The 23,072-nt window shown below is 42.5% G+C and overlaps 1 protein-coding gene across 5 annotated transcripts in view; it reads right to left on the reverse strand.

The window, feature by feature from the left end:
- Nucleotides 1-23,072, reverse strand: part of LOC115150655 (transcription factor SOX-13) — a 77,475-nt gene that overhangs the window by 53,395 nt on the left and 1,008 nt on the right. The window contains exon 1 of one of the 5 annotated variants that reach the window (XM_029694159.1): nucleotides 15,704-15,876. The exons of the other annotated variants lie outside the window; for them this stretch is intronic. The gene's annotated coding sequence lies outside the window, so the exon portion shown is untranslated. Of the gene's footprint in view, nucleotides 1-15,703; nucleotides 15,877-23,072 lie in introns of those variants that run through there. 5 annotated transcript variants of the gene reach the window in all.

Here is a 23,072-nt window from a genome sequence, read left to right on the forward strand (position 1 = left end):
TGTCTGTCACTTCAAATTCTCGACTTGTGTGCACCTACTTTGTAAACGTTTATTCATAGGCTAGGTTGTAGCAACCTCATGATGGGTATAGGGAAAATTTGAGTAAACCTATCGATGTTACGTTGAACTGGTTGAATGAAATATGAATGACAGTCATCTAACATGCTGTAATAGAAATAACATTTCTAAAATCCTCCTCCCTCATCATAAACGGCACCGACCGCCACTGGATTGGCGTGAGATGTAGGGGGGTCCATGGGTGGCATTTGAGAATTTTATTGAATTCCTCAGGTCTTACTCGTTGTTAGGAATAATGATGTTCCAAATCGGATGTTGGGTACTATATTTATTAAAGATGATATGAATCCTATAAATGAAAATGTAAGTGCAATCAATTAGGCATAATTTCTCAGACATCAAATTAAATGAACATGGTAGTCCAAAAACTATGCTGTGTTATGATGGGCTGCGGTCAGCTGAACTCCTGGTAAAATGCAGTAGCTTGGGACTGTCATGACATCATACACTAATAAACTGGAGAATGTATTTAAAAGGAACAATTCAAAACATTTACATTAATTTAGGACAGTATTGCAGTTAAACAGAGTTAGCATTTTTCTAAAGTGCAGCAACAAAATACTTCTCCAAGACTGTTGTAGTCAAGTTCAAATGGAATGGAAACTCAAACAGGTGAAAGCGACTTCCACTACATTGCGTTCACCAAACCTGTCATGTTCAGATCAGTGATTACTTCTAGGAAAGGAGGAAGGATGAAAGCGGGTGGAGGAAAGGAAGGGAGCATGTCTAAACCTCAGAGATAAGATCAGCGCTGAATCTGAGCTGTGACACCTCTGAAATCGAACTCTTCCCATGAGGCACTAAAAAGTCGACACAAAAGATTCAGTTACCAAACATGTTGTAACTTGTAAACCCAACATCTCACCCCGGAGCATCTGCAATGCAAAGGCATTCGGTTGTTCTCCCTCCATCTTTAGTTTGCTCAGTGCCGTCTTTGTTGTTTTCCAAACATGGTGTGAAGGGGACTGGGGGGGGGACTGGAACTGGGGGGGGGGGGGGGGGGGGGTTCTAGAGAGAGCACTGAGCCAGTATCATAACAGCACACGATGGCTGATCAAGTGGCTGAATTATTTTAATAAACACTGCCATGGTGAACTCTGAGACTGACAGCTCTATAGACAAAAGCTCTGCAGGGACTCCTCTGGGTAGAGAGAGAGACACTCAAACACAGAGAACTGACTTGACACACATCTCCTGCTGGAAGAAACATTTCCAAACTGTTTAACGTTGTGTTAAGTTGTCCCGAGCCTTTAAATATCTCATGCTGGTGTCATGACTGTCCTGATCAGGTCAGGGTACAGGAGACCACCACCCTACAGATTATCTCCCAAACCCCCAACAGAGGAGGAGAGATCTAGGGGTCTGAAGATGTGGGGGTTTTATGACACCTCACGCCCATAATAAAACTTAGGCCACAGAGAAATTCCTTTGTCCTAACAATGGAGAACTGGCCTCAGAACATTAAACATGCAATAAAGGGACTTTGGAACAATGGTTTCCGTCAGCCACAATGGTGGTTATGACGAAAAGTGGAATATTAAAATGTATGTAACTTTTGTATTTGTTTTTAAAGGTTAAGAGATGACGTTATTATGAAAACATTGTACCTTTAAGAGTTTTCCCAGTATATGCCTGATGTTTATACATTGTACGTTGTGTAGAAAATATCCAAATCAAACAGAATGTTTTGGTAAAGATGAAATGTGAAGTTAGTGTCTAAAATTGGATATTTTCTAGAGCCAAAGCCTTGCCCCCTTTACTTGGTCCGCCCAGAGAATTGCCCTAAAGGCGGTTACACCCACTTCTGACCCGAGGGTATAAGACAGGAGAGTGAAGAATTAACATTGGAGACTATTGACCCCAAGCTGCAGCTAAGGTCTAACAAAGTCGACGAACCCCAAAACGAAACACAAGGTTGAAGACAAAGAAATATTTTTCTACACGAGCTACGGACGAGTAGCTGTGTCTAAGCGGGTGAATTCAAGCCGAACCACCCAGCCTCCACTCTCCATTGAATCGTGGTATCGACCCCGTTCGGGCCGAAGCTGTGAGCTCTGAGCTACAGAGCTGTCTGTCCTCAGAAGACCCCTTTCAGATCAAGGGCGAGGGATCAGACCATTTAGCCAAGAAGGACACTGACATCGTGAGGACAACCAGAGAGTTGCGCCGGAGAAGTGCGTCATTTAGAAGCCTAAACGACCCACGCGGAGCTTCCCACCTGAGACCTCCAACACGTAATTACATCATTATATTCTGACCCATAAGAGCGGCAGTTCGGGGCGAGGCTAGTTAAATAAGCATGGCTGACAAATGAACCCAAATGTATATTTCTCTCGTGTACTTCCTTTATTTCTCTCTCTTTAAAATCCCCATTTTGGGTAACACGCGCCATAGTGTGTTGGCCCGTTATACTAAGTCCTAATCAATAGCTAGACTGTGTTTTGTGTATGTGTATTTTTATCATCATTTTAGCTTGCTAGTAAATAAATAATCAACTAAGATTGGTGTGGTAAATTCAGTGGTAAAGCCCAGGTCCGTGCAGATTCCCGGATTGTACGACGTTCAGATTATGAGACTGTAGAGGAAATTGATTAATTTAGCGACTGTTGTAATCGATATTCTGATATCCTTTGAGTTAATTTGGGAAATAGAAACTCAATCAAAACAATGTTCCCATGGTGCCCCAGGTTAATGAGTTAATAATTGCTTGATTCATTGCTTAATTCATTTAAATCACGCAATTATAAACCGTTAATCATTCGATGAGCAGCAGTCGTCACATTAACTAATACAACGTCACGACACTGGATACAATCAAACCTGCTTAAGGAATGTTTAAACGCTCTGGCAAAGATAGCATGTTTACCTGCAGTTATTCTGCAGCCCAGAGTGGTTGGTTCCCTTATGCCCAGGGGCCTGGCACAGTGGCAGGTGAGGCTGGCGATGCCAACATTAAAGCCTGAACGGTAGCTGGGACACAACCCTTAAAAGGTGCACCATAGCATAGGTGCAGACGCTTAGTGGGACTCCCTGGGGGAATGAAGTTATGAAACCCCTGTAGAGCCATTCACTCTGCCTAATGTTTAATAACACTTTATTACACAGTCATATCTCAGTTGGTGTTACTGTAAATATGTAATAATGGCAATAGCGTCACGCCAAATTGTATTTTGTGTTGCTGGTTCATCTGAATCCCAAACAAAACCGTAATTGTTCATTAACAACTTTACCATGAAATGTCTACATTTCCACACCAGCTAAACAATGCAGTACAATACATCATGATATTGTCACAAGCAAGTCGTTAATGACAACTCTGGAGAAACAAGCAGTCGGTCACTTATATTTAGGACCCAATCAGAGAGAAAAGTAAGTTTAAGGAGAGGTATCTCTTCGGTGTGGAGGTCCACAGACTTAGAAGACCCCTCCACAGCAGAAACAGGTCATGTTCTCAGCAGGCAGGCAGGCTCTCGCTCTCTCAGCACAGAGCCACTCTGCAGACTGAACTCTCTCTGTTTCCTTCAAACACTAACTCTGTCTCTCTAGCTCCCTCCCTCTCTAGGTCCCTCTAACCATCTCTTACTTCCTCTCCCCCTATCCCTCCTCCCTATCGGTCTTCACGTTTACCTCCAGTCATGGTGACAGTGCCTCTGAGTCAAACAATCCAATACTTTGCATTAGAGGTCGACCGATTAATCGGAATGGCCGATTAATTAGGGCCGATTTCAAGTTTTCATATCAATCGGAAATCGTTATTTTTGGACGCCAATTCTTTTTTTTTAACCTTTATTTAACTAGGCAAGTCAATTAAGAACACATTCTTATTTTCAATGACGGCCTAGGAACGGTGGGTTAACTGCCTTGTTCAGGGGCAGAATGACAGATTTTTACCTTGTCAGCTCAGGGATTCAATCTTGCAACCTTACGGTTAACTAGTCCAATGCTCTAACCACCTGCTTTACATTGCACTCCACGAGGTTACGCGAATGCAGTAAGAAGCTAAGGTAAGTTGCTAGCTAGCATTAAACTTATTTTAGAAAAAACAATCAATCATAATCACTAGTTAACTACACATGGTTGATGATATTACTAGTTTATCTAGCCTGTCCTGCGTTGCATATAATCGCTTAGGTACACGTTGCTCCAACCATAAACATCAATGCCTTTCTTAAAATCAATACACAAGTATATATTTTTAAACCTGCATATTTAGCTAAATGAAATCCAGGTTAGCAGGCAATATTAACCAGGTGAAATTGTGTCATTTTGCGTTCATTGCACGCAGTCAGTGTATATGCAACAGTTTGGGTCGCCTGGCTCATTGCGAACTAATTTGCCAGAATTTTACGTAATTATGACATAACATTGAAGATTGTGCAATGTAACAGGAATAACGTTTTGTTTTCGAGATGATAGTTTCTGGATTCGACCATATTAATGACCTAAGGCTCGTATTTCTGTGTGTTATTATGTTATAATTAAGTCTATGATTTGATAGAGCAGTCTGACTGAGCGGTGGTAGGCAGCAGCAGGCTCGTAAGCATTCATTCAAAATAGCACTTTCGTGCGTTTTGCCAGCAGCCCTTTGCAATGCATTGTGCCGTTTATGACTTCAAGCCTATCAACTCCTGAGATTAGGCTGGTGTAACCGATGTGAAATGGCTAGCTAGTTGGCCGGGTGCATGCTAATAGCGTTTCAAACGTCACTCGCTCTGAGACTTGGAGTAGTTGTTTCCCCTCCTCTGCATGGGTAATGCTGCTTCGAGGGTGGCTGTTGTCGATGTGTTTCTGGTTTGAGCCCAGGTAGGAGTGAGGAGAGGGACGGAAGCTATACTGTTACACTGGCAATACTAAAGTGCCTGTAAGAACATCCAATAGTCAAAAGTATATGAAATACAATACGATAATAACCACAACCTAAAACTTCTTACCTGGGAATATTGAAGACTCATGTTAAAAGGAACCACCAGCTTTCATATGTTCCCATGTTCTGAGCACATACTGCACTTTTACTTTCTTCTCCAACACTTTGTTTTTGCATTATTTAAACCAAATTGAACATGTTTCATTATTTATTTGAGGCTAAATTGATTTTATTGATGTATTATATTAAGTTAAAATAAGTGTTCATTCAGTATTGTTGTAATTGTCATTATTACAAAAAATACAAATAAATAAAAATAAATAAAAATCGGCCGATTAATCGGCAGCGGCTTTTTTTGGTCCTCCAATAATCAGTATCGGCGTTGAAAAACCATAATCGGTCGACCTCTACTTTGCATCATATATGTTTTGCCCCTGTGATCTATAACATGAATATGTGATAAGGATCAAATAGCTGGACCCACGGGTGTGATACAGCGCTGTGATGTCCAGGAGCACATAACTAACAATGCCACCTTTATGCTTTATGGGGGTTTCTTGGCTGCCTGCCTGAAACGGGGACACAATAAGTAAAGGAAAGAGAGGAATAGCACACATTCAAATATAACACAGGAGCTGGGCTAGAAACAGTATGTTAATGAAAAGAGTATATATTTTATCTATTCACCATTTTTTGCCCACCAAGCTGGATTTTTTAATTGACCTGAGCAATATTTGTGTGGTCACAGAGTTTAGTAAGACGAAATGGTTGTATAAACTGATTCAAATAAAGATCCCAGTCTCCTCGGGAGCAGCAAACAGCGAGTGGACAGACATTCACTCTCCTTTCATTGGTGACACAAAATATTCAATCTGCTTCTCTCCAGCCCACATAATGCCATGGATTGACACACACACTTACTAGAGCTGTGGATTCAACCCCACTGTGGATTCAACCCCACTGTGGATGCTGGATCTCACTGAAGATGACCATCAATTAGTATCTGGCTCGTTAAAAGGCCACCAATTAACTGAAAGACACTTTGAATCGCTCATTTAGAGATTTTCTCTGAAAAATATAGGACAAATGCCATCCCTTTAAAATAGTTAGCAAGAATATTTCAAATAGTTTAACATGGGCTAAATAACTGAGTTGAGATGAAGACCTGGATACACAGTGGGTTCCCAGGACCATGTTCCTCTCTCAGTCCCCCTTGGCTCATAGACAGCCTCAGGCCCAGACCATGTGTCAGGTATTTAGTTCACTAAGCCTTGTTGTGAGAGAACAACTCAACACATACATATCTCTGTCATGATGACCCCAACATGCGACGGCTGCTGTGTGTCTGTCTTTACTTGATATTACATTTTATGGAGGGAGGGGTTGGCAAGATGACAGAAACTCAATCTGATACAGTGTTGTGGATGGCAAATGGTTGGTTGTTTTTCTTATAGTGTTCTGCAGGACAACATTTCTCTCTCACGCACGTACGTACCCACACACACGCTTGCTTTCTGCCTCAGCATGGGTAGGGTCTAAAGCAGGTTTCTTGTGTTGTGTTGCTGAATGTGTCTCATTAGGAACTGAGCTCCCAGGGCCACACATACAAAAGCTTTCCTACCCTTCCTCTCCGCTTCCTCCTGGCCGAACCCAGGGGGCTACCCATTGGCCACAGAATACACTCACACAGACAACAGATTCATTCAGTTACTCTCACACACACAGGCCTGCTGTGAGGAGTTGTAAAGTGTGATACCGCCAGAGGAGAGGTAGCTGATGTTGAATTAGTATTGTTCTCTGTGGTTGATGGCTAGATCTCATCACAAAAAGAGTAGTGTTGGGAACTCAAGGATACACCGGGATTTTTGTTTTTTTTCCCCATGTGGAGCTCAGGGACGGCCCCAAGGCACACTGATGCCACATGTTCACTTTGTTAAAGATGCACTATGCAGAAATAACTCTGCCATTTCCTGGTTGTTAGAATTTGAATAGTTTGCCTAATTTCAGTTTGTGACTCAAAACAAGCAAGTATACTGTAGAGAATAATGCTGCTGTGAAATACATTTTCCATAATCAAAAATATTATATTTTCAGCTGTTTAAAGCTGGTGTACAAAACTGAAAGTAAAAGAAGCAAAAACTAAACTTGCATTGCATTCAGAAAGTATTTAGACCACTTCCCTTTTTTTACATTTTGTTACGTTACAGCTTTATTCTAAAATGTATTAAGTGTAATTTTCTCTCATCAATCTACACACAATACCCAATAATGACAGTGAAAACAGGTTTGTAGAAATGTTTGCTTATTTACATAAGTATTCAGACCCTTTGCTATTAAACTCGAAATTGAGCTCAGGTGCATCCTGTTTCCATTGATCATCCTTGAGATGTTTCTACAACTTGATTGGAGTCCACCTATGGTAAATTCAATTGATTGAACATGATTTGGAAAGGCACACACCTGTCTATATAAGGTCCCACAGTTGACAGTGCATGTCAGAGTAAAAACCAAGCCATGAGGTCGAAGGAATTGTCCCTAGAGCTCCGAGACAGGATTGTGTCGGGGCACAGATCTGTGGAAGGGTACCAACACATTTCTGCAGCATTGAAGGTCCCCAAGAACACAGTGGCCTCCATCATTCTTAAATGGAAGAAGTTTGGAACCACCAAGACTCTTCCTAGAGCTGGCCACCTGGACAAAATGAGCAATCGGGGAGAAGGGCCTTAGTCAGGGAGGTGACCAAGAACCTGATGGTCACTCTGACAGAGCTCCAGAGTTCCTATGTGGAGATAGGAGAACCTTCCAGAAGGACAACCATCTCTGCAGAACTCCACCAATCAGGCCTTTATGGTAGTGGCCAGACGGAAGCCATTCCTCAGTAAAAGGCACTACAGCCCTCTTGGAGTTTGCAAAAAGGCACCTAAAGGACTCTGACCACGAGAAACAAGATTCTCTGGTCTGATGAAACCAAGATTGAACTCTTTGTCCTGAATACCAAGTGTCAGGTCTGGAGGAAACCTGCCACTATCACTACGATGAAGCATGTTGGTGACAGCATCATGCTGTTGGGATGTTTTTCAGCAGCAAATAATATGAGTTTTTTTATTTTTAACAAATGTGCAAAAATGTCTAAAAACCTGTTTTTGCGTTGTCATTATGGGGTATTGTGTGTAGATTGATGAGGGGGAAAAAACTACTTAATCCATTTTAGTATAAGGCTGTAACGTAACAAAATGTGGAAAAAGTCATGGGGTATGAATCCTTTCCGAATGCACTGTAAGAACGAGAAGCATAGAAATAACACACAGAACGGATCTACCGCTTCTTAGACTTGCTTTCAATGAGAATGACTGATCTAAAACTCACATTTATGTGAATTTGGTTGGGTCGCCCAAAAAGTTACAATTCGCAGTTTTAATTATATAAACCTACAGTTTGAGCGCGCTATGCTCTCCTTTTGCGGTCTCTCTCTCCTTTCTCTGTGTCCTCTCTCTCTTCTTTCTCTGTGTCCTCTCTCTCTGTGTCCTCTCTCTCTCTCCTTTCTCTGTCTCCTCTCTCTCCTTTATCTGTGTCCTCTCTCTCCTTTCTCTGTGTCCTCTCTCTGTGTCCTCTCTCTCCTTTCTCTGTGTCCTCTCTCTCCTTTCTCTGTGTCCTCTCTCTCCTTTCTCTGTGTCCTCTCTCTCCTTTCTCTGTGTCCTCTCTCTCCTTTCTCTGTGTCCTCTCTCTCCTTTCTCTGTGTCCTCTCTCTCCTTCCTCTGTGTCCTCTCTCTCCTTCCTCTGTGTCCTCTCTCTCTCCTTCCTTTGTGTCCTCTCTCCGTATAAATAGGCTGATGACACAATCACACTTTTCACAAAAAGAGAGAAAGGAGAGAAAATAAAAGAAAATAAGAGAAAGGGACTCTGGCTCTGGCGCAGCGGCTCCTTTCTTCTGCTTTTCAGAAATGCAGGTTAAAAAGCAGCCTCTTTTCATCCTCTCTCTCCATCTCTCTCAGATTCAGGAACAGGCAATGTATTGTGGTGGATAGAAAAGGATACTGTGGCATTTAACAGAGAGGAGGAAAAGAAAGACAAAACATACTCCCAATCAAGAGAAAGAGAAGGGGAAGAAAGGATGTGTATGAAGGGCCCCTTTTTGCAGAAACCCCACCCCCTCGACCCCGTCAGGCTAACTCAGACAAAAGGGGCAGGCCCACACAATGAGCCGTCTCCTTTAGCCTCGGCACACTTTGTATCTAAGGCCCATTCAGGACCACTACTTTAGGTCACCCACGTGTTCACAGAGCATATGTGGCTGAGAGAGGGTGTGGGTGTGTGTGTGCGTGTATAGGTCCCCGTTTGCTGAGAGCCTTATAGACTGACGGGCCATGGCTCGGAGGCGTTGTCATGGAGATTTCTTTGTGCAGTAAGGACAACATCAAGTGATTCTAAAGAAGGGACCGATGTTACATGTGGTATCGCTTGAAAATGTCGGCAATCAGACGTCTACAGCGGGTGGTCCTTAAAACACAGCGAGCTGAAAGATTGGCACTGCTTTACACACTAACATGCATCTAACCTAACAGAAAAGACAGTGAATGTGTGTGCTTCAGCCTCTCCAGAGTTTATCATATCTTCAAGAGTCTCAAATCCACCCATATCATGTTTAGTATTGTGAAATAGAGAGTGAGAGCTGTCATTTCCATGAATTGGAAATGGGGCCGGAGGGTAGGACTGCCGTTTTATCGGCTCTTAACCAACCATGCTATTTTGTTTGTTTTTTTGCGTCGTTCGTAACTTGTTTTGTACATAATGTTGCTGCTACCGTCTCTTATGACCGAAAAGAGCTTCTGGACATCAGAACTGGGATTACTCACCTCAAACTGGATGAAGAGTTCTTCTTCAGTGAGTCGGATGGGTGGGATATACTACAGACACCCGACCAGGCCCAGATCCCCGTGATTCACTGGAAAAGGAAATGGAGGTTTCGCGGAAAGAGATCGGGATGCCTTGTGAGGATCAAGCGACGAGTGGCTAATTTGCCCTTGCCTTCCATCCTGCTAGTTAACGTTCAATCAGTGGAAAATAAATGGGACGAACTGAAAGCACGTGTACCCTACCAACGGGACATAAAAAACTGTAATATCTTATGTTTCACCGAGTCGTGGCTGAACGACGACATTAACAACATACAACTGGCGGGTTATAGACTCTATCGGCAGGACAGAACAGCGGCGTTTGGTAAGACACGGGGCAACGACCTATGCATATTTGTAAACAATAGCTGGTGCACGATATCTAAGGAAGTCTCAAGGTTTTGCTCACCTGAGGTAGAGTATCTCATGATAGTGTGGTCTACAGCTTATCTACCTAGAGAGTCATCTGTATTTTTTGTAGCTGTCTACATACCACCACAGACCGAGGCTGGCACTAAAACCGCACTCAATGAGCTGTATTAAGCCATAAGCAAACAGGAAAACACTCATCCAGAGGCGGTGCTCCTAGTGGCCAGGGGACTTTAATGCAGGGAAACTTATATCCGTCTTACCTAATTTCTATCAGCATGTTAAATGTGCAACCAGAGGAAAACAAATTTAGACCACCTTTTCTCCACACGCAGAGACACGTACAAAGCTCTCCCTCTATTTGGCAAATCTGACTATCCTCCGGATTCCTGCTTACAAGCAAAAATTAAAGCAGTGACTCGGTCTATAAAAAAGTGGTCAGATGAAGCAGATGCTAAACTACTAAGCTGCTGCTAATCTCTGTTATTATCTATGCAGTCACTTTAATAACTCTACCTACATGTACATATTACCTCAATTACCTCGACACTGGTGCCCCCCCACATTGACTCTGTACCGGTAACCCCTGTATATAGCCCCGCTATTGTTATTTACTGCTGCTCTTTAATTATTTGTTATTCTTCTCTTACTTTTTGGGGGGGTATTTTCTTAAAACTGCATTGTTGGTTAAGGGCTTTTAAGTAAGCATTTCATTGTAAGGTCTACACCTGTTGTATTTGGTGCATGTGACAAATTAAATTTGATTTGAGAGCGTTGCAAAACTGGTTATTCTCCTTGGACTGGGTAAACTTGGCTGAGCCAAAGCCAATCTCAGTCAAATGCATGTGTGCTTGTGTGTACCGTCATGTACAGGTCAGACAGATACCGACATGAACGTAAATGACTGTAAACAAGCCACTGCAGTCAGAGAGTTACAAAAGAAACAAGACACGTCATAGGCTATTGATTCTGAGCCAGGGAACCCAATTAACCAATCAATCAACAAATCAATCAATTCTTAAAGGGTTGTGCACAGATAAAAATGGTTTAAGAATCAACATTCTCCTTTATGGAAACCTAGAAAATGATTGAAGGGTTAACAGTTTGTTTTAAACCAATCATGACATGCGTGTTCTTTTTTTCTTTGTCCAATACGTAATGTAATTCCCAATAGATCTTGATTTCTCAGAGCAGACCTTGCTTTTTTTCAAGATTTTGGCTCTATAATCTAGCCTAATAGTATGGCTCTATAATCTAGCCTAATAGTATGGCTCTATAATCTAGCCTAATAGTATGGCTCTATAATCTAGCCTAATAGTATGGCTCTATAATCTAGCCTAATAGTATGGCTCTATAATCTAGCCTAATAGTATGGCTCTATAATCTAGCCTAATAGTATGGCTCTATAATCTAGCCTAATAGTATGGCTCTATAATCTAGCCTAATAGTATGGCTCTATAATCTAGCCTAATAGTATGGCTCTATAATCTAGCCTAATAGTATGGCTCTATAATCTAGCCTAATAGTATGGCTCTATAATCTAGCCTAATAGTATGGCTCTATAATCTAGCCTAATAGTATGGCTCTATAATCTAGCCTAATAGTATGGCTCTATAATCTAGCCTAAAAGAGCCAGTATTCTGGATTTATAATATACTCCTCTGCACTGCAATCTTTTAACTGTTCAGGTACAGTTAAACAGTAATGATACAGCACATCGTTCATTTTCAGATGTGTTTCCTGGTATATTTACATGCTGTCCAAATCCATATTTTAAATAGAGGTGAGACAGATAGCTATGATGGATAGAGATGTAGAGATATAGGCTGTATATAATAGGTAGCATAAGCATTCTAACTCCATACTCTCTAAGAAATCCTCTCCAGTGTGACATTTTCTGCCTGTTAATGTGGAGGTATATTCAACTGGCAAAACAATGAATGGCTGCGGATGGCGGTATGCTAACCCAAATCTAAACGCTACACTGTTGCTTTTATGTGCATTTTACACTTGCTGTACTTTTGCGCCACATTTGCTGATGACAAAATCTGAAAATACTCTGGATACACTCATTAACATAAGAATAATCCTGGTAAATGTGGGGTAGGTGCAACCTCAGACAGAAAAATGACAAGGGTTTAAGTGAGAGGACTAACTGGGGTCTCCAAGTGGACACACACCTCTCCAAAGTCTGCACACTTCCTAAGAAATGGCAATGCACTTTTATGACTCAAAGTAGAGTATTCAACTATTAGGTGCTTTTTTCTTGCTCTCCTAGCTGTGCAGTTGAGGAACAAACACACTTATATTTGTTTAGTTTGGAACACAAACCTGCATCCCGGCATCACACAATTACTGCTGTTGTTTACACAATCCAAAAACTTTCTATTGACAACAATTTTGGTGTGCATAGAATTGAGTCATGCGTGCATTCAGGTGTCATGTTCCGTGGCAAATTTTCTTCACATAGACAAACATAGGCTCATTCAGTTCAGAACAACCCAGGGTATAATGCCATGTCGTAAATTCCGGACTATAAGCCGCGAATTTTTTCCCATGCTTTGAACCCCGCGGCTTAAACAATGACGCGGCTAATATGTGGATTTTTCCCGCTTTCAATTTTTTTTTTCTACAAAAAAAAAAACATTCTGTGATGTGCTCAGTTTTTTGGCGGCATGAAGCTTTCATTAGACCAATGAAATTGCCGACCGGGTTAAGGTCAACAACTTTTTTGTTTACTGTTTAGATTAAATCGAGCGCTCTCAAACTTCCCATCATTCTGATTACGGTAGTCATTTTGTCACCCTCATCATGGCAAAGACACGGAGAAATGCATATGATGCAGCTTTCAAGTTGAAGGCGATTGATCTGGCTGTTGGAAAAGGAAATAGAGCTGCTGCACGGGAGCTTGGTCTTAATGAGTCGATGATAAGACGTTGGAAACAGCAGCGTGAGGAATTGACAACTAAAGCTTACTGCTAATTTTTTATTTTTTGTTACAAGCCGTGTTTCATTAAAGCCTATTTATTTTTGTTACAAGCCGTGTTTCGTTAAAGCCTATTTATTTTTGTTACAAGCCGTGTTTCGTTAAAGCCTGTGTAAAGTTCATTTGTTTCAATGTACCGGTAGGCACCTGCGGCTTATAGACATGTGCGGCTTATTTATGTTCAAAATAATATATTTTTTTAAATTCAGTGGGTGCGGCTTATATTCAGGTGCGCTTAATAGTACGGAAATTACGGTACATCAAACATAGTGTTCATAAATGTTGAAACTGTATATGACATGGTTTTATGATATGGAAATGTAAAGTTCACATTTGGACTTACTGGTGTTTGGCTTGCTTGTATGACATCAAAGCGGTATTTATTATAAATCCTCAACTTTTCATCTTTCAAAATACATTGAGTCCTACTAATTTATAGCATTTCCCTGACTCAGACAACAAACATTTTTGCAAAAGTTGGGCAAATAGCGGGAGGAATGAGGGCAACTTTTTGTCAGGTGTGGTGCTCAAATTCAGAACAGCTGTCAGTCAAAACGTTTTTAAAGCTGTGAAGCACAGAGCCAGAGCTCTGACATCATTTATAGCATGCTACTGTATAGCCACTGCGTTCCAAATTACGTTCTTATCACTGCCCAAATCTGCCATTTTCAACCCGTATATGGGTACAAGTGTAAAGGGTTAATAAACAAACATCAAAAAACAAAAAACAGACAAGCACACAAAGTTCTTTCTCATTAGCTTTCACCGATTCCAAAAGAGATACAAATCATTCTCCAAACAGAGAGATAAACAAATCCACTGGGTTGTGACAAACCACTATGTGACATTGACACACCTGACAGCCATAACAAACATCTGTTTGTGTCGGAGACGCCACAACAGGACACAAATGTTCATGGTTAACAATAACACTAAATTATCAGAAGCAAATTGAGAGTATTTTTTGAGTAGGCCATTTATTAATAACTTAGCCATAAATACTCCTCCATAAGGAAGTGATACAGTGAAAGTGTATTTTGAATCTGTATATTAAGATATTGTATATTCTATCAATATCATTATTTTGAATGTATTTTTACTAATGTATATATTTAGGCTTAATTTAACCAGGCCAGTCCCATTAAGACAGCGATTTATTTGAATAGGGAGACTGGCCCATCAGGTAGTAGCATCACAATCATCCATACAAATACAGTACAGTGGCATTCCATTAACCACAGAACCACGTGAAGACATTTATATTGTATTGTGTGAAATGTACAGCCTCTCCCCATTTGCGTCTTGGAAAATTAATTGTGGAGAGCAGTCTGTAATATTGTTACTTAGTCACACAAGCCACCCGTTAACTTATTGTTATAGAAAATTAAATATTTCCCTATATGTGGATGAATTTGACAAAGACTCTAAATTGCATTGCTTATGTTTGTCTAAACATAAACAATTCAACACTGGGAAATAAATGGTATGTTGCGCCTTCCTTCTAATTTGGCTTTTTTTTATAGACTTGTGAGAGTAGAGTCAGTCATGCATTGATGGATGAATCAAGTAAAATTCCACTGTCTGATGTGGCATCGCTCACATTACATGAACAATGAAATAGGCTAAAACACATTTTAGCCAACAAAACATCCTGGAGAAATGTATTTAGATAGCGGCATGGTGAAACACACCTTGGTCCTGTAGCAGCTTGCTTTCTGCCGCAACGCCCCACCTCGTGCCCTCTCTGCACTAACAAACACCTGCAGCAGGTACAGGAACACACACACACACACACACATCCCAGACTTGTGTATTCTGAGAGGGATTAACCGTTGTTTAGCTGTGGCATGAGAAAGTCAAAGCAGCGTTCACAGCAGCTTCCGTTCTTTCTTGTTCAGACTGATTTATTACCGTTAGTGAATAGCTCCTTATAGCTGAAGACGCCACTGACTTAAAACACCACTATAGACTGTTGAATGTACACCCACGGTTCACACCAAGGTAAAAATGCCCAATACAACACCAGGTGGGGTTGATTTTATTCCCAGTAATTGTAAAGAATTGAGATATTTTACTCCTACTACCATTAAGCATTATTTAATAACACTACACCTGTATTCAGAAAGCTGTATAAAATAAATTAGACTGTATTTTAGACTGTTATAAATGTGACATTATGCTATATTTATAAGACTGGCACAAAATGTAACAGAAAGACACCACACAAATGAGATGACTGGAAAACAGCAAAATAAATAAATAAAGTCACAGGCAAAGCCAAAATGTTCAATAGAATTACTGCAACTTAAGGCTAACAAAATAAAAAAGTTCAGTATGCCGCAAACAAGATGTTACTGCCTTAGTGGGAACTTCATAAAATTGCAAATTGAAAACCCTGTTACAGATTGTAACTTCAGTTCTCATTATGGATCAAACTTATTGTTCAGTCATTTTGCTTTATAATACTGTATATTAATGACTGAAGTGGAATCGGTTGGTAGAAAGGAGTCTTACCTTGAAATGTCTGAGAGAGGCTGATGTGCAAGGCAGCAGGTAAGATGTGTGTTCTCTAGTCTCAGACTGAGTTTACTACTGACTGACTGTCTCTTAACTGTGTCTACTGTCTCACTGTGTCTCTACTGATTGAGCTATATGAGCAATGCTGAGTCTGAGACATCCTCTCTGTTTCCCCCAATAAGGTACCACCGAGACAACAACAGGTGGAGACTGTGTGTGTGTGTATGTGGGTGCGTGAGATAGCGTGTGTGTGGGGGGGGGGGGGGGGTTAGTGGGAGGGAGGAGTCAGAGGTCCGTCAAAAGTCAATGATCTGCTAACTCTCCTCCATAGCATGAAGTCTGCATCGACCAATCAGTGGAACAAAACACTAAACTGGGTTTCCTCATGACACAAAGCCAGCCTGTGTTATTTTCAGTGTTAGGACATCTCCTACTGAAGTGATGTGGTGCATTTCACAGTTATGTACAAAGATCAAGTAACTCATGAAATCAAAGTATATTATAAAATATTACCTCAAGATCTCTCTAAATCATATCATGCCTCAAGAAGGAAAGAGCCCATTCCATGTGAACTTTCTCTCTCACAAACACAGGGATGGTGTATAAAACCATTTTCTTCCATTGCATGCCTCTCTAACCTGGTTTGCCCTGAACTAACACACTTAGTCAACTTTAGTCAATGATTACTGCTCTCTTTGTCAATATTCTATCATTTTTGTCCGGTCTTTCTCACACACAAAGAGAAAAAGGCCAGTCTGGCTCATTAATCTTGTTATCCAACAGGAGACAACATGCAGTAACATTTCCCCACAGGCCTTTCACTCCCCTCATTACAGACAAGAACACGGCGTATCAATCTACCCTGCGACACCCTTCCCACAACATCACTGACAGATACGCACGCAAAATAACTTAAAAAGTGGTCTAAAGGGAGCTTTAAAACATCCAGTTATCTTGCCAAGGACTATATAAATGTTCAGTTTGTATTCAGTTATAAATTACTTTTAAAAACTTAAATCCGTTTAACCTCATTTCTACCAGCATGTCACATGTGCAACCAGAGGGGAAAAAAAACTCTAGACCACCTTTACTCCACACACAGAGAAACATACAAAGCTCTCCCTCGCCCTCCATTTGGCAAATCTGACCAAAATTATATCTTCCTGATTCCTGCTTACAAGCAAAAACTAAAGCAGGATGTACCAGTGTCTCGCTTAATACGGAAGTGTTCAGATGAAGCGGCTGCTACGCTACAGGACTGTTTTGCTAGCACAGACCAGAATATGTTCCGGGATTCATCCAATGGCATTGAGGAATATACCACCTCAGTCACCGGCTTCATCAATAAGTGCATCGACGACGACGTCCCCACAGTGACCGTACGTACCCCAACCAGAAGCCATGGATTACAGGCAACATCTGCACCAAGCTAAAGGCTAGAGCTGCCGCTTTCATGGAGCGGGACACTAACAAGAAATCCCGCTATGCCCTCCGATGAACCATCTAACAGGCAAAGCGGCAATACAGGACTAAGATTGAATCCTACTTCACCGGCTCTGACGCTCATCAGATGTGGCAGGACTTGCAAACTATTGCGGACTACAAAGGGAAACCCAGCGGCGAGCTGCCCAGTGACGCGAGCCTACCAGATGAGCGAAATGCCTTTTATGCTCACTTCGAGGCAAGCAACACTGAAGCATGCATGAGAGCACCAGCTGTTCTGGATGACTGTGTGATCACCCTCTCTGTAGCCGATGTGAGCAAGACCTTTAAACAGGTCTTGCTCACAAGCCCACGGGGCCAGAAGGATTACCAGGACCGGTATTCAGAGCATGCGCGAACCAACTGGCAAGTGTCTTCACTGACATTTTCAACCTCTCCCTGACCGAGTGTGTAATACCTACTTGTTTCAAGCAGACCACCATAGTCCCTGTGCCTAAGAAAGCAAAGGTAACCTGCCTAAATAACTACCGCCCCATAGCACTCACGTCAGTAACCAGGAAGTGCTTTGAAAGGCTGGACATGGCTCACATCAATACCATCATACCAGAAACCCTAGACCCACTACAATTTGCATACAGCCCCAACAGAACATGCAATCTCAATGGCACTCCACATTCACACCTGGACAATCCCAGGTGATCAAGGTAGGCAACAACACATCTGCCACGCTGATCCTCAACACTGGGGCCCCTCAGGGGTGCATGCTTAGTCCCCCCCTGTACTCCGTGGACAAGCATGACTCCAACACCAACATTAAGTTTGCTGACGACACAACAGTGGTAGGCCTGATCACCGGCAACAATGAGACAGCCTTTTTAATTTTTTATTTCACCTTTATTTAACCAGGTAGGCCAGATGAGAACAAGTTCTCATTTACAACTGCAACCTGGCCAAGATAAAGCAAAGCAGTGCAACAAAAACAACAGAATTACACGTGATAAACAAACGTACAGTCAGTAACACAATAGAAAACTATGTACAGTGTGTGCAAATGTAGTAAGATTAGGGAGGCAATAAATTGGCCATAGTGGCGAAATAATTACAATTTAGCATTAACACTGGAGTGAATAGAAGATGTGCAAGTAGAGATACTGGGGTGCAAAAGAGCAAACAAAATAAATAACAAAAAGGTTAGTGAGGGAAATATAGAGGTCTCCAGCTTCAGTGATTTTTTTCAATTCATTCCAGTCATTGGTAGCAGAGAACTGGAAGTAAAGGCGGCCAAAGGAGGTGTTTGCTTTGGGGATGACCAATGAAATATACCTGCTGGAGTGCGTGCTATGGGTGGGTGTTGCTATGGAGACCAGTGTGCTGAGATAGGTGGGGCTTTACCTAGCAAAGACTTATAGATGACCTGGAGCTACTGGGTTTGGAGACGAATATGTAGCGAGGGCCAGCCAACGAGAGCATACAGGTCGCAGTGGTGGGTAGTATATGGGGCTTTGGTGACAAAACGGATGGCACTATGACAGCAAATTGGATGTTGTCTGAGTAGAGTGTTGGAGGCTATTTTGTAAATGACATCGCCGAAGTCAAGGATCGGTAGGATAGTCAGTTTTACGAGGGTATGTTTGGCAGCATGAGTGAAGGAGGCTTTGTTGTGAAATAGGAAGCCAATTCTATATTTCATTTTGGATTGGAGATGCTTAATGTGAGTCTGGAAGGAGAGTTTACAGTCTAACCAGACACCTAGGAATTTGTAGTTGTCCATATATTCGAAGTCAGAACCGTCCAGAGTAGTGATGCTAGGCGGGCGGGCAGGTGTGGGCAGCAATTGGTTGAAGAGCATGCATTTAGTTTTACTAGCATTTAAGAGCAGTTGGAGGCCACGGGAGGAGTTTTGTATGGCATTAAAGCTTGTTTGGAGGTTTGTTAGCACAGTGTCCAAAGAAGGGCCAGATGCATACAGAATGGTGTCGTCTGCGTAGAGGTGGATCAGAGAATCACCAGCAGCAAGAGCATATCATTGATATATATACAGAGAAAAGAGTCGGCCCGAGAATTGAACCCTGTAGCACCCCCATAGAGACTGCCAGAGGTCCGGACAACATGCCCTCCAATTTGACACACTGAACTCTATCTGAGAAGTAGTTGGTGAACCAGATGAGGCAGTCACTTGAGAAACTAAGGCTATTGAGTCTGCCGAGAAGAATGCTGTGATTGACAGAGTCGAAAGCCTTGGCCAGGTCGATGAAGACGGATGCACAGTACTGTCTTTTATCGATGGCGGTTATGATATCATTTAGGACCTTGAGCATGGCTGAGGTGCACCCATGACCAGCTCGAACACCAGATTGCATAGTGGAGAAAGTACGGTGGGATTCGAAATGGTCGGTGATCTGTTTCTTAACTTGGCTTTCGAAAGACTTTTAAAAGGCAGGGCAGGATAGATATAGGTCTATAACAGTTTGGGTCTAGAGTGTCAAATAGTCTGGATAGGCATTTGATTAGCTGTTCAGGAGTCTTATGGCTTGGGGGTAGAAGCTATTCAGGAGCCTCTTGGACCTAGACTTGGCGCTCCGGTACCGCTTGCCGTGCGGTAGCAGAGAGAACAGTCTATGACTAGGGTGACTGGAGTCAGGAAGCTTAGCCCCGGTGATGTACTGGGCCATACGCACTACCCTCTGACTTGGTACCCCTGTATATAGCCTCGTTATAATATTTTTTACTTTAGTTTATTTTGTAAATATTTTCTTAACTATTTCTTGAAATGTATTGTTGGTTAAGGGCTTTGCAAGTAAGCATTTCACGGTGAGGGCTACACCTGTTGTATTCGGCACGTGACTAATAGATTCCTTGTTATGCTTCATGACTTGACGATCCAAGAACATTTGCATAATACATTCGAAGGATCAAAGCGACCAATCACTTTATTTCCTGTTTTATTTAATTGAATTGGTCTGAAACACACAGACACAAACAGGAGGAGCATACACACACAAAATCACACACACTTCTGTCTCCATTGTGGTGTGTCTCTGTGGACCCCTGGTTCAATAGGACAGGGAGAACAATGCAGACTGCAACAGAAGAGGTCAGAGGAAGACAGAGGAAAACCTTTGTCTGCTCTGCTGCCCTTATGGAGCTGTCTGGTGTAGGCCCATAGGAAATGGGGCACACACACACACACACACACACACACACACACACAAGAACACACAGACAAACCACACACAAAGGCAACAAACACACACACACACACAAACACACAAAGAAAACCCATAAACACTGCCCTTGGGTTCTTGGTATTTGCAAATTGGAATGAAGTGGAGCAGAAACATATACACTTCCTGACCAAAAGTATGTGGACACCTGCTCGTCGAACATCTCATTCCAAAATCATGGGCATTAAAATGGAGTTGGTCCCCCTTTGCTGCTATAACAGTCTCCACTCTTCTGGGAAGGCTTTCCACTAGATGTTGGAACATTGCTGCAGGTACTTGCTTCAATTCAGCCACAAGAGCATTAGTGAGGTTGGGCACTGATGTTGGGCGATTAGGCCTGGCTCGCAGTCGACGTTCCAATTCATCCTAAAGGTGTTCGATGTGATTGATGTCAGGGCTCTGTGCAGGCCAGTCAAGTTCTTCCACACCAATTCCGACAAACCATTTCTGAATGGACATCGCTTTGTGCACGAGGGCATTGTCATGCTGAAACAGGAAAGGGCCTTCCCCAAACTGTTGCCACAAAGCTGGAAGCACAGAATCGTCTAGAATGTCATTGTATGCTGTAGTGTTAAGATTTCCCTTCAATGGAACTAAGGGGCCTAGCTCGAACCATGAAAAACAGCCTCACACCATTATTCCTCCTCAACTAAAACTTTACAGTTGGCACTATGCATTGGGGCAGGTAGTGTTCTCCTGGATTCGCAAAACCCAGATTTGTCCGTCGGACTGCCAGATGGTAAAGCGTGATTCATCACTCCAGAGAACGCGTTTCCACTGCTCCAGAGTCCAATGGCGGCAAGCTTTACATCACTCCAGCCAATGCTTGGCATTGTGCATGGTCATCTTAGGCTTTTGTGCAGCTGCTTGGCCATGGAAACCCATTTCATGAAGTTTCCAACGAACAGTTATTGTGCTGACATTGCTTCCAGAGGCAGTTTGGAACTCGGTAGTGAGTGTTGCAACCGAGGACAGATGATTTTTATCCGCTATTCACATCAGCACTCGGCGGTCCAGTTCTATGAGCTTGTGTGGCCTACCGCTTCGTGGCTGAGCCATTGTTGCTCCAAGACGTTTCCACTTCTCAATATCAGCACTAACAGTTGACCGGGGCAGCTCTAGCAGGGCAGAAATGTGACGAACTGACTTGTTGGAAAGGTGTCATCCTATGATGGTGCCACGTTGAAAGTCACTGAGCTCTTAAGTAAGGCCATTCTACTGCCAATGTTTGTCTATGGAGATTGTATGGCTGTGTGCTGGATTTTATATACCTGTCAGCAATGGGTTTGGCTGAAATAGCCGATTGCACTAATTTGAAGGAGTGTCCACATAAATTTCTATATATAGTGTATATACTGTATGTCACTCAACAGACCAACACTCAGAGATCTAGCTAGGGACCCTAGAGTCAGCGGCATACATGTTAACAATAGGTTATTAATACATAGTAACTGTATTCAGCAGCTATTGAGTCTTCGACAAAGCTTTAATTAACACGGAAGTGTTAACTTGGATTTGACTTGGAGAGAGAAAGTGCATCCAGGTTACCTCACATCCTGTGTGAACCCATTCACCTGGAGGCACATTGCTCAGAGAGAAGGGGGGAGGGTGAGAGGTTAGAGGTCAGGGGTCAGTCCTCTCCTTGTAAGAGCAGCACACACAGCTTACCAGTTACTGTGGTTAATCCCCACACCCAAACAGTGTGTGTGTGTGTGACTGCACACACACACACAGTATGTCAGTGTGTTCTCTTCTCTACCAGACCCTCTCTGCTACTGACAGACTGTACGTCAGTGTTCTCTTCTCTACCAGACCCTCTCTGCTACTGACAGACTGTACGTCAGTGTTCTCTTCTCTACCAGACCCTCTCTGCTACTGACAGACTGTACGTCAGTGTTCTCTTCTCTACCAGACCCTCTCTGCTACTGACAGACTGTACGTCAGTGTTCTCTTCTCTACCAGACCCTCTCTGCTACTGACAGACTGTAAGTCAGTGTTCTCTTCTTTACCAGACCCTCACTGCTCTGAAAAACAACTGGAACTCAACACAGCCAATGGGGCTAGCCATTGGGCAAGCGCAAATAAGACCCTGCATGAGACACACACACTCTCTCCCTTTGACACCTCTGATAACTTCGAGAAGATTTCACTGTCCGCAGTCTACTCGATAAAACTGACAAACACACAAAGAGAGAAAAGAGAGTGAATGAGACAAAACAGAGTGGGAATGAGGACCGCAAAGAAAGATAATAAGAAAGCAAGAGAAAAGTGAATGAGGAATAGAGAAAGGAGATGGACAGAGAGAAAGGTCAAGGACTCCCCACTGACGGGCAGCTTTGTGTGCAGCCAGTCACTGTAAAGCCACACACACACACACACACACACACAAAGGCTGGCAATGAAAGCTTTAAATCATCTGAAATTACCGAACTTCAGACTTCTCGGTCCCATCATACACACATACACACAGTACCCAGACCTTGCTTGCTCAACACAATTAAACACATACACAAACACTACCCAGACCCAGGACTCACCCTCACAGAGTGACTTGCTTATACCTTGCACATTCATTGTCCATGAAGACATATCTGCAGTCTAGTACTGTCAATCAACCTATTCCAGCCATCAAGACTGACCACCACTAAGGATGCCACCTCCAGCTCCATGTACATGTTATGTCATTTTCACCCAGGGCT

The sequence above is a fragment of the Salmo trutta genome, chromosome 16 (genome assembly GCF_901001165.1).
Source record: "Salmo trutta chromosome 16, fSalTru1.1, whole genome shotgun sequence".
Taxonomy (NCBI): domain Eukaryota; kingdom Metazoa; phylum Chordata; class Actinopteri; order Salmoniformes; family Salmonidae; genus Salmo; species Salmo trutta.